The following is a 12,673-nucleotide window of genomic DNA, read 5'->3' on the forward strand; positions in this document are numbered from 1 at the left end:
TCTTTCCCCCTGCCCGGCGCCGACGGAGGGGGGAGGACGGCATTGCATAGCGGAGCGCTATGCAAAGCCGTCCTGAAAGCTGCTCATCTGCAGGTATAACCAGCAGATGAGCGGCTTTCCCGGCGATGTTGCGGGGGCATACACACTGGGTGGCTTTGAGCTGAAAGCCGCTCAAACCTGCTGTTTTGAGCGACTTTCATCTCAAAGTCGCCCAGTGTGAATGGGCCTTAAAGGTGGCCATTCTCGCAGCAGTGAATGGCCATCCGATACCCCTTGAGCTGCCTGGGTCCTTCCCAGGTGGCAGGATATGCATATGACCCCGTTCCCCACTGCTAGGAGGTGGTCCAAATCAGAGGTCGGATGTGAAGCAGGTCCAACCTCCGACTCTGGTCCGATGTGCAATGGACCCAATGGGATGTCAAAAACATCTAATTTGGGCTGATTTCTTGGCCCGATCCAGAGGAATCTGGTGAAATCGGCTCAAATGGGACCAGTGTACAGGGGCCTTAAGTGTGTTTTGCATTTAATAATATGTCCCTTTAAATCCAGCTCCTAAAACTGCACTGTTTGCTCCAGCCTCCTACAGAGGCTAGGCCAGTGGTTCCCAAACTTTTTGAAATCACGGCACCCTGGATTATCAGAATTTTTTTCATGGGGCCCCAGGATAAAAGCTTGTTATTGAGAAATGTAGAAAAAAGAATATTAAATTAAGTAAAGTGTGCTTATTTGTCATCCTCAGGTTTAATTATGTGGGGAGGGACAAAATTTACCTCGGTCATTCCACATAGTTTGATTGGCAGCCACCAGCACTGGTTTTGCCTATTAAAATGACCATAAATAATTTTCATTGGTCCTGGAATACCAACCCAGGGCAAGTGTCCCGAGACACCCCAGGGTGCCACGGCACACAGTTTGGGAATCACTGGCCTAGGCCTAGCTAATTTGTGCCTGCCCCACACCCCCTCAGTAGTACCCTTGGTGTGGGAGCAACACCTTGGCCCTGTATGGAGAAGTGTTTGTTCACTGAAAAAACATAAATGTTGTATGTGGGTGAATACACCATTTTAATGGACTACTCGAAAAAAAAACATACATTAATATTTTCCCTGCATGTGTTTGCTTTCCCAAATCCTCTTTAATGTCCTGCATTGATAACTATCCAGCACTCTGCACATTTACAGTAAGTCTTGAGTTACTCGTTGACTTGCTGAACTACCACCTAATGTGCCCTCCATCCTGAATCTCTTTCCTGTGGTATTCCGGTCCACTGTGGTTAAGCCAATCCTATTCAGTACTATAGACATGACATGTGACTCTGTCTCTCACAGAATTGGTCCCTCAGAGCACCCGTCACTGGGAACAAGACAGTTCCCACAGTGCAGATTTTACAAGCCGTCTTTTCAGCTTCAATCATAATATTCACTTTGAAAACAGAAGTATCACTTCCCCTTTGTTACAAGCACTCTTTGTAACTAAATAGCCCACTCCGAGTCCTAGGCTACATTATCATATTGCTCACGGTGTTAGTATGTCCTGTGGCCGGTCTGGTTTATAGTCTTTACCTCAGGGTTCTACATACTTGCCTACTTTTGAAAAGCAAAATGAGGGAGATTTTAGATGCTAGCAAAATGCACCAAGCGCAGCGTCGCGCACCATTGAAGGGGTGTGTCATCAACCAAAGGGCGTGTCTAGTGACTTAAACTAAGGAGATGCAAATATCAAATTTACTTTTTAAATGCATGAACAAACTACATTTTCTTGTATCAATCACTAAAAAGGCTAACACTTTGCAGACGTCCGTGTATACAAAACCGACAGATTGCAATACATTATTGTCGGCATCTAGCTTCCTTCCCACACCCCTCAAAAATGGTCTCCCCTTTTCTCAATTCCTCCCAGTCCATAAAATATGCAATGATCCATCTGATGAACTGCTACAAATGAATAGGATGAAAATGAAATTTTTACAGAGGGGATACCCTAATAAAATGTTGCAAAGCGCCATGTCTAAAGCTTTAGCGCAACCACGCACTCAATCCCCTTCAACAAAAAGCAATTCAGACACTGCAATGGTTTGGGTGAATACCTATACCGCTGCTAGTACGAGGATTAATAAGATAGCCAAAAACCATTCACTCGATTCTAAACGACCCTGCTCTTAAAACACTCAAAAAAAAAAAGACTCTTATCTTGTTACAAGAGAGGCAGAAATGTCCGTGATTAAGTGGTACATACAGATATTTCTGCAAGAGCACAGGCTGGAGAGACACATTTTCTCACTAAGAACCCCCCCCCCCAGTGGCAAATGCAGGATTTTCAGAAGGGGGTTTCCAGAGGGGCGGAGCAAAGCACAGAGATGGACACTTAGGTGACCCAGTATATGCCGGGTCAGTTAAAGTATTATAGATAGACCAAATGTATATAAATAATAATAATAATAATAATAATAAAAAAAAATATATATATATATACATACATACAGGGGCATTAACAGCAGTGTAGGCCCCTGGACATAGCAATGTATTGGGGGCCCCTACCGATCCTCCAGTGGTAGGGGTGAGGGAAGCTTTGATGTCCCGCGGGTAGTAGGGCGTATTATATCAACTGCTCAGCATGTAGGGCCTGGACCAGTAATTTCCACTACCCCTTTACTGAACAGATGGTGGGAGATGAGGTGGGAGAAGGAGGCATTGGGCTGAATGAAGGGGCCCTGATACATAACTTCCAGGGTGGTAGAGGATGTTTAATACCCAGAGGAGGGGTGTATAGTGGAGTGGGCTTATTATTCATCATTTTCTGGTGGGAGGACAGCTTGCTTGACTGCAGATATCTCCAGTTCCCGTAAATAGATTTCTTAGATTTTAATGGAATAAATAAATAAAAACTAGAGAATTCCACCTACCAAATGGTACTGTGGACTAGGGGATCAGAGTTCAGGAGGCAGAGCAATCTGCCAACGAGTACATAAAACTACATACCAGGTGTGTGGAGCTGCAGCAGTAACCAGCTGCTGGAAGGCTGTTATCTCTGGTTCTGGGAAGAGTAGAGACAAGCTTCTAGTGTCGATCAAAGGCGGAGAGTGTCAGCTTTTGGAATATACCCTCAGAAAAACTCTAAGTCAGAGAGAACCTGAAATATCTGACTGGGAAGAGCAATTAACAGGCTTGGATGGGGACCACTGCTTTGAAGTCAGATATCTCAGGTTCCCAAGGGCCGATTTTTAAAATTCTTGTACCCATGGAAAGAGGGGACCCTCAGCTTTCAGCCTAGGGCTCGTAGACTCCTAGGGGTTTTCTGGGTACTCAGAAACCCCCCTGCGTGCGCTACTGCCCCCCCCTCATATATACACACCTGGGCACACCTTATACATTCTCATGCCTGGCACATATACCCCCATACCCACAGTCACCGCCCAGCATTACACCTCATACATACACACCTGGGCGCACCTTATACAGCCTCATGTCCGGCACATATACCCCCATATCCACAGTCACCACCCAGCATTACACCTCATACATACACACCTGGGCACACCTTATACATCCTCATACTTGGCACATATACCCCCCATACCCACAGTCACCTCCCAGCATTACACCTCATCAGGGGCGGATCCAGGATAAAATGACAGGGGGGGCACCATGATAAAAGAGGGTTTAGGTGGGGGAGGGGCGGTGTTAGTGGTGCCAGTGTACATGCTAAGAGAGCGGCAGAGAGAGGGTGGGAATGGGATTAAAAAAAGGCCCTGGCATTTAAAGTACGCAGGCCCACCATGGCGACAAATGTGAAGGATGTAGTTGTGCGCGCGCCGTAGGCACGCTCCGGAAAAGGGGTGTGGCCACTCAACAGGGGGCGTGTCCTTGAGTGTAGTGTACAACACCATATACAACTTCTACACATTATGCAACAAAATACTAGACCCCATTATACTTGCCCCTTACGCATGATGCCATATGGAATGAGCCAAAATTCAAACAATGCCACATGGATTCAGACAAAATTTACATAATAACACATGGATTGAGCCAAAATTTACATAATAACACACGGATTGAGCCAAAATTCACATAATGCCAAATGGATTGAGCCAAAATTCACATAATGCCACATGGATTGTGTCAAAATTCACATAATGCCACACGGATTGAGCCAAAATTCACATAATGCCACACGGATTGAGCCAAAATTCACAATACACATCATAAACAGGGACATTGTCCACCAAAGGCGCGCATTAAACATTTACACCATAATGTCCATTACACGTTAAGTTACATGCCATTATGTCCATTATGTATTATGCCAAACACCATAATGTCTATTAAAAATTATGCTACATAAGTGCTGCTTATCTACATGCTCATTGCCAAGGGTTCCATGCTCATTGCCAGAGGTTCCATGCTCGTTGTCATGTGGGATTACATGCTCATTGCCAAGGGGGAATACATGCTCGCGGTAAATGGGGGACAGCCGCCGCCAGGCAGAAGTGATAGCCACTGACAGTGGCAGAGCCTGGCTGTATTCAGAGCACTGCAGGTCCCGGCTATTTGAAATAATACCCCTTTCACACCAGAAAATGCATTCCCAGGTTGGCCCCTTTTACACCAGCCTAGTACCTGCATTTTCTGGTGTGAGGGGGAGAGAAAACCACCCCTCCCCCCCTTTAACCAGTAATCTCATTTAACCGACTATATTTTCAGAACCAACTGACCCATTTACATGAGACAAGTATCATATTGAAAAACTTTTGAGTGGGCTTTGAATGATTTTGGTCCAGTAAAACTGGAACGTTTGGTTCCAGAGTAATCTGCCCTCAAAGAACATGAACAGCCATGAAATTACATTTCAAAAATAAAAAAATCGGTTAACACGCAATATCTCTGGAACCGATTGACCGATATGAACCAACCTGGTATCATTTTGAAGGCCCAGCGATTTGGAATTGAATGAGATCAACCACAGGCTTCTGTGATGCCAGGGCGGCAACTGGCAGCCGTCGGAATCGGGTGTGGGTCGGAATTGACGGGTGCCATATTATCCTACGGGCAAAAAACGTTACAGCTTTGCAAGGCGATATCTCCGGTTCCCGGGGGGCTAGAAACACAGGGCTGGGCTTGTTGGAAAGCCCTGGTCCTCAGCTATAAAAATAAATGACAGGGGGGGCACGTGCCCGGGTGCCCCTCCCCTGAATCCGCCACTGCACCTCATACATACACACCTGGGCACACCTTATACATCCTCATACCTGGCACATATACCCCCCATTCCCACAGTCACCACCCAGCATTACACCTTATACATCCTCATACCCGGCACATATAACCCCCATACCAAGTCACCACCCAGCATTACACCTCATACACACACCTGGGCACACCTTATACATCCTCATACCTGGCACATATACCCCCCCATACCCACAGTCACCACCCAGCATTACACCTCATATATACACACACCTGGGCACACCTTATACACCCTCATGCCTGGCACATATACCCCCCATACTCACAGTCACCTCCCACCAAAAAAAAAAAAGCAGGCTTAGTGGGTGGGGGGAGAGAGGTTGCAGACTGTTATACTTACCGCTGGTCGCTGCTCCCGGCTCCCACTGTCACTCACAGTCCCGCTGCCACGCACAGTTGCTGCTCCTCTCTGTCCACGCTGCCCTCCTACTCCTGCGCTTCCCGGCTTCCGCTCACTCACTGCTACTGCCGGATACCCACACAGCCCCGCGCGGTACCCGGGATGCTCAATGACGTCGCGCACTAGGGCCCCGCCCCTGAGACATGACGCTCGCGCATGCGCAGTGCATTTCGGGGGGGGGGGGAATGGAACAAAAACCGGGAGGAACGGATGGACTTGCGGGAGAGCGGGAGGAGGAGAGAAATTTCGGGAGATTCCCGCTAAATGCGGGAGGGTAGGCAAGTATGGTTCTATTTACTAAGAAAAAAGCAGTAAGAATGGACTTACTGCACTGCTGCCGACTCTCACTCCCTAATGCTAATGTGTGAGCCGGTCTCAGGTTTCCAGGTGCAAATTTGTTATTTAAAAAAAAAACTTAAATATACAAAAAAAATATATATATTTTTTTCAAATTTGAAGAAAACATGCTTAGTTTATACAATAAACCTTGCCCCTTCAATCTCTAAAACCAGGACTGGCTCTTTGAGCCCGGGGCTTGTAGTGCCAGACGGTGGCCGCACAATGTTTTTTTTTTTAATTATGTATTTATTTTATCTATTGTTACAACATTATAGTTACTAGTTCTTGTCCCTGGCGTTGCAGGGTTGTTTCCCCTCTGCTTTACTCCATCATGTCTCCATCACTGTCTTTCCCAACCCCACAATGACAGTTGAATCCACAGGTGAGTAGGTGGCTGCTGTCATCCTTTTAGATAACACATGGTGGGGGTTGCATGCTGGGGCAGGGGGGCTTGTTTGGGCATTATCTCGCTATTAACTCTGCCCTCCCCCCATTCCCTGAGGTCACCTGGCCACAGGACACAGAAAACTAGGAGCGAGACCTCAGGAATTATTGGCATCTGATTGTAGTCTTTTAGTTACTCTGTTTGGGGGAACAATCTAGGCCAAAAAATGAAGTTTCTATGATGCTTTCTCCTATTGGTTAAACCAGTCATCCATTCTCCCTTTCCTGGGAAACGGAAAAAAAACTTTCACTTAGCTCAGCATGAGTGGGATGCACAAATACGAAAATGCAGTAAAAACCCTGTTGTCTGGGTTTTTTAAAGCATTTTTGTACGCACAACAAAGTCCCCATGCCGGGGTACCGCTACGAGGGTATTGCCAGAAAAAGATGGTGATACCCTACAGAAGCCTATGGGCTTCTCTCTGCAGCAGTGACAGTGGGATCCATCACAGATCCCTCCCAGCATGCCCCACGGCCAGCACCGTCACTCTGAGCATGTGCAGAGGGACTCCTGGGTCTCAGATCCAGAACTCGAGGGATGGCGCCGCATCGCAAGAGCTGTCCTTTGCTTTAATTATCAAATATGTTAGTGCATACGTGATTATTGTGGATGTGGTAGCTGGCAACTGCTGGCAAAGTGGGGCTGTGGTTGTTAGAGCATCGATCCCACCCCACGAGTGGTGAATTTTCTCACTAGTCACAAATGACAATGCGTTTTGCTCTCCGGAATCATCATAATGTCATACTTGCCAGCTTTTAAAATATCCTCTCCGGGAGAAGCTTGGAGAGTACAGCCGGATCTCCAGGTTGGGGGGACGGGGCTGATGACTCAAAGCCCCGCCCCCAATCCAGGGAAACGGCATAATTTGCGGGTCTGCTAGTAGGGGGTGGAGCTAAAATGACGCGATTTGCATCTTTTTAGTCCCGCCCCTTGCCGCGGACACGGGGCAGGGAAGGGGGGGGGTGCATGGGCTGCCTGGCAAATGCGGGAGGATTGCCGACCTTCCCGGGGGGCCGGGCGGGGGACCCGGTTTTTGGGAGCCTCTCTGCAATTCCGGGAGGGTAGGCAAGCCTGCATAATGTTAGTGATGATGGTGGATTAGAAGGTCATCCATCGTGGTATGTTACTTTGTGTTGCACATTCAACACAGTAAATTCCACTTATTAAAACAATAGATTATATTAAATCCCCAAAAAACTGACTTTGTTCCCTAAAGCCCGAGTCCCACTTGACTCTGAGGCCCATTTGCACTGCGCAGCCTGCACCTGTTACAGATACACAACTGTCACTGTAACTGCGGATACTTTTACTAAAACCAATTAACCCAGTAATGTCCAAACTGTGGCCCTCCACATGTCCCAGCATGCCTTGCCATAGTTTTAGCATTCCCTAATAGCAAAACTGTGGCAAGGCATGATGGGACTTGTAGTGTCACAACAGCTGGAGGGCCATAGTTTGGACATTACTGGGAAAATTGGTTTTAGTAAAAGAATTAACCCAACGGTGCTGCGAGCCATCCTCAAAATATCCGCTAAAAAATGTCAGCACCGCTCACAGCGACTGTTCTTTTAGTATAAATAAATACAAACAGTATAAAAGTTTAGTTAAATACTGCACCCAAAAAAAGCACAGTCGCTGTGGGCGGCGCTGGCATTTTTTAGAGGATATTTTGAGGATCTCTCACAGCAACATTGCCAGGGCCGGTGCAAGGCACCGGAGCGCCCCAGGCGAGTCGGGGTGGAGGGGGGGTGGTACCTGTGGAAAAAACTTGCGGCCCAAGCGTCCCTGCAGTGCTGGGGCTGTCAGGGGTGTCCGTGCCGTAGGGGTACCTGCGGCGCCGTCATGTGTATAAAGCTGGCTGCGGCCGGTGGGGTCCCTGTAATGAATAGAAAATAACTAGCGCTTTCCGCACCGCCGCGCGCATAGCGCTAGTTATTTTCTATTCACTACAGGGACCCCGCCGGCCGCAGCCAGCTTTATACACATGACGGCGCCGCAGGTACCCCTACGGCACGGACACCCCTAACCTCCCCAGCACTGCAGGGACGCCGGGGACGCAAGTTTTTTACACAGTTTGCTGGGGGTGAGGGGCGAACTGCCGCCCTCCAGGTGCCGGCGCCCTAGGCAAATGCCTAGAGCTGCCTAGTGGTGGCGCCTGCCCTGAACATTGCCACTCAAAGGGTTAAGGAGGAAAATCGCAAAGATTTGTCCATGGCTAGTTCTAATAAGAAATAGATTTATAGTTAATTAGTAATAAAATAAAAAAAGTTTTCTCCAAAAAAAACCCATCTTGTAATATACAGAAAAAGTGCACTGTCAGGCTGCAGGGAGCTGGAGATAGGGCCTTATATGAATGGGGAAATAATCATTTCCCTTATCAAATGCATAGTAATAGTTCTGAGGAAGGGCGGAGTAATCTCACTTGGCAGTCACGTATGACATGTTCAGCTAGATATCAGTTACAGTGGATGTAGATTTTTACCTCATTATGGGCCTTATTCTAGTTCACTCTTTCTGACACTATCCTTCTTAGATGGACAAAACCATGTGCACTGCAGGTGGGGCAGATGTTACTTGTGCAGAGAGAATTAGATTTGGGTGGGGGTTTACATCAAAGTGATATCTATATTGCAGTGTAAAAATAATGCAGCCAGTATTTACCCTGCACAGAAACAAAATAACTCACCTAAATCTAATTCTCTCTGCACAATTTACATCTGCCCCACCTGCAGTGCACATGGTTTTGTCCATCTAAGAAGGATTTTGTCAGAAAGAGTGAACTAGAATAAGGCCCTATGTGGGTTATGCAGACAATTATACTGAGGGAAAAAAAGTTTTCTTTTAACATCTGTAATTTTATTTTTGTATGCAGAGCAGAGCAGTGATCCCACCTGCTTAGCCATAGTTATTACGCGGTGGCACGGAAATGCATAGTCTGTTTTTAGTTTGGGGAAACAAACTTGGACAAAAAAATGAAGCTTCTATAATGCTTTCTCCCAGTGGTAAAATCTGTCACCCATTCTCCATTCTCTCTAGCCTACAGGGCCGCCGACAGGGGGGTGCCGTGGGTACAACTGTGTCCCGTGCCCCGGCAGCTGCCCACAGTGGCACGACACAAACCCCCCCCCAGCACCCGCACAATGCATCTCCCCCCCCCCCCCCCCCCGGCGCCCCCGGCCAGGCACGCACAATACACAGTGCAGCCTGCAGAGCGCCGAGCCTAGGATACAGAGGGGCTCGGCGCTCTGCAGGCTGCACTGTGCAGTGAGTGCTCCGAGTCCTGACTGTTGGAGGAGGGAGAAGATGCCGCGCCGCTGCTGCTGGAGGGAGATGTTGGTAAGTCATACTAATTGGGGGGCATAGGGGGAGACAGGGTGCCGGGGGAGGGGTGCCGGCGCGCGTGTGGGGGGTGCCGGCATGCGTGTGGGGGGGGTGTGCCACAGGGGGCCCGGGCTCAAGGTCAGTCCCGGGCCCCAACATTACTAGTGGCGGCCCTGCTAGCCTAGATGAGAAATGACAACCTCTGTGGTGTCTCTGATCTGCGTGCGCCCTGTGCGGTAAGCAGGTGGGCAGCTGGCATCGGCCCCTACCCCTCCCCCCCCCCCCCCCCCCCGCACCCATGTCACCTGCCGGTTTGAATGGGATCACCCAGCATTTTCATGGGAACACCTGGGCGTTCCCATGGTCTATGCCCCCCCCCCCCTCCAGGATTCAAACCCATAACATTTTGCACTCCATCGAGCTATTTGATCCTGCATAAAAACTATGAGATTTCTAACCATAAGAAGATAATTGTATTTTATAAACCAAATATCAGCCTTGCAATTGAGCAGGCACACATCCAATCCCCTTCAGGCACACACTACATAGATCTGCTCAGCTGCAATGCTGATTATTTTTTATATTAAAGAGGAGAGCTTCTGCCTCACAGTACTACATAGATCTGCTACATAGATCTGCTACACTACATAGATCTGCTCAGCTGCAATGCTGATTATTTTTTTATATTAAAGAGGAGAGCTTCTGCCTCACAGTACTGTTAACGTCAACAACCCCAGTAGCGCACGCAGGAGTCTAATACGGCCTACACACATGCCGATATTAAGGCATTTTCTAAGCGATTTTGCTTAGTTTGGCAAAGTCGCTTAGCAAATGCCCTCACATCTGTGTATGTGTGGGGGCTATATCGGCATCCGTGCGCGTCCCCGCGCGTCTTTATCACTGGCCGAGATTGATGGACAGTGTCCATCAATCTCGGCATCGGCAGTGTTCTCCCACCGGAGAACACTGGCGCTGTCTGCTCGCTTAGCACACAGAGCTGACAGCTCGCTCTGTGTGTGGGCTGTCAGCTCTGTGTGCTACGCGATAGCGGCGCAGCACAGCCCGACCTAGCATAGCTAGGTAGCCCTGCACACATCACAATGTGTGTAGGGCCCATAAGCATACCTCCCAACTGTCACGATTCCGTCGGGACAGTCCCGATTTTCGGGTCCTGTCCCGACGTCCCACCCGCGGCAGGCATTGTCCCGCTGCGGGGGGTGGCAGTTGGGAGACCCCCCAATCTAGTAGAATAGACGCTGTGCGCATGCGCACAGCGTCTATTCTCGTATGAAAATGAGGTCGCGGTTAATTAGCATAAGCCGCGCCCTCATTTGCATACGCCCCGCCCCCTTTTCGGGCGCTCGCGCGGCGAAGCCGCGCGAGTGTCCCTATTTCATCCGGACACAAGTTGGGAGGTATGCATAAGAGCCCTAGGCTGAAAGCTGAGAGTCCCCTCTTTCCATGGGTACAAGAATTTTAAAAATCAGCTCTTGGGAACCGGAGATATCTGACTTCAAAGCAGTGGTCCCCATCCAAGCCTGTTAATTGCTTTTTCCAGTCAAGTATTTCATTTTTTCTGAGGGTATATTCCAAAAGCTGGGACTCTCCCCCTTTGAAGGACACTAGTAGCTTGTCTCTACTGTTCCCAGAACCAGAGATATCAGCCTTCCAGCAGCTGGTTACTGCTCCAGCTCCACACACCTGGTATGTAGTGTTATATACTCGTTGGCGGATTGCTCTGCCTCCTGAAATCTGATCTCCTAGTCCCCAATACCATTTGGTAGGTGGGATTCTCTAGTTTTTAATTCTATTAAAATCTAAGAAATATATTTTCGGGAACTGGAGATATCTGCAGTCAAGCAAGCTGTCCTCCCACCAGAAAATTATGGATAATAAGCCCACTCCACTATATACATATTTATTATTATTATTATTATTATTATTATTATTTATATACATTTGGTCTATCTATAATACTTTAACTGACCCGGCTTTGCTCCGCCCCTCTGGAAACCCCCTTATGAAAAGCCTGCGTTTGCCCCTGAACTCCTCCCACTTAACAACTATTGGCTGTTAAAACTCAAGCTGGCTGCCTTAAAGGGGAAACTACCAGCACATTTTTAAAGTGGCAACACCCAAACCCATCAGGGTTTAATGTTCCTTATGCTTATTGTCAGTGGAACATACTTGAACCTTCCTTATCCTTATCAAGTCCTTGCTCTTCTTTCCCTCTAAATACTCGCCATCTTCATCCGATTCACAGTTTAAAACCCAAAGCAAATATTTATGCCTAAAAATATGTCTTAAGATAACTGTTTGACTTATTTTTCCGAAAGGAACGCAGCTGTTTACTCTGCATACAAACTGCGCATTAAACACCTCCTGAAAGGTGCGTGAAATTACAGCAGCTGCCCTTCCACGTTTTATCCCATTGACAAGAAACTTTCTGTCCTGACCACAGCTGAGCCCGGCTTTCAGGGGAAACATGCAAATTGTTATTTTACAACTGCAGATTACATTACAAAACCGGTACTGTGAATGGAAACCAGTTTCTGTAACTCTACGGCATGTCTTTTATGGCTCTTTCTCTACGCCAACCAGTCAATCATCCTTTCATTATCTGGGCTCTCTCTCGCCATAGGCATCACAACCACCAAAGGTTATTCAAGTAGGGATTAACGGATGGAGTTAACTCCTTCGTGGCCCTGGAGGCCACGTCTCCCAAGACTGGAATAAATGCAGAATCACTAATGAATGCGCTACGTTTTTTCGTGATCTACAGCGGTTGACTGAGATACAATTTATTGTTCAATTTTTTTTATTGAAGATAGAAAAACATAGCATGTTCAAGTACAACGGTTACAGAGTTAACGAGAGGGCATGTGATTAATAGAAGGTAATGCAACAGGGCCACTGATG

The sequence above is a fragment of the Crinia signifera genome, chromosome 1, assembly GCF_055691185.1.
Source record: "Crinia signifera chromosome 1, ASM5569118v1, whole genome shotgun sequence".
In the NCBI taxonomy this organism is placed as follows: Eukaryota; Metazoa; Chordata; class Amphibia; order Anura; family Myobatrachidae; genus Crinia; species Crinia signifera.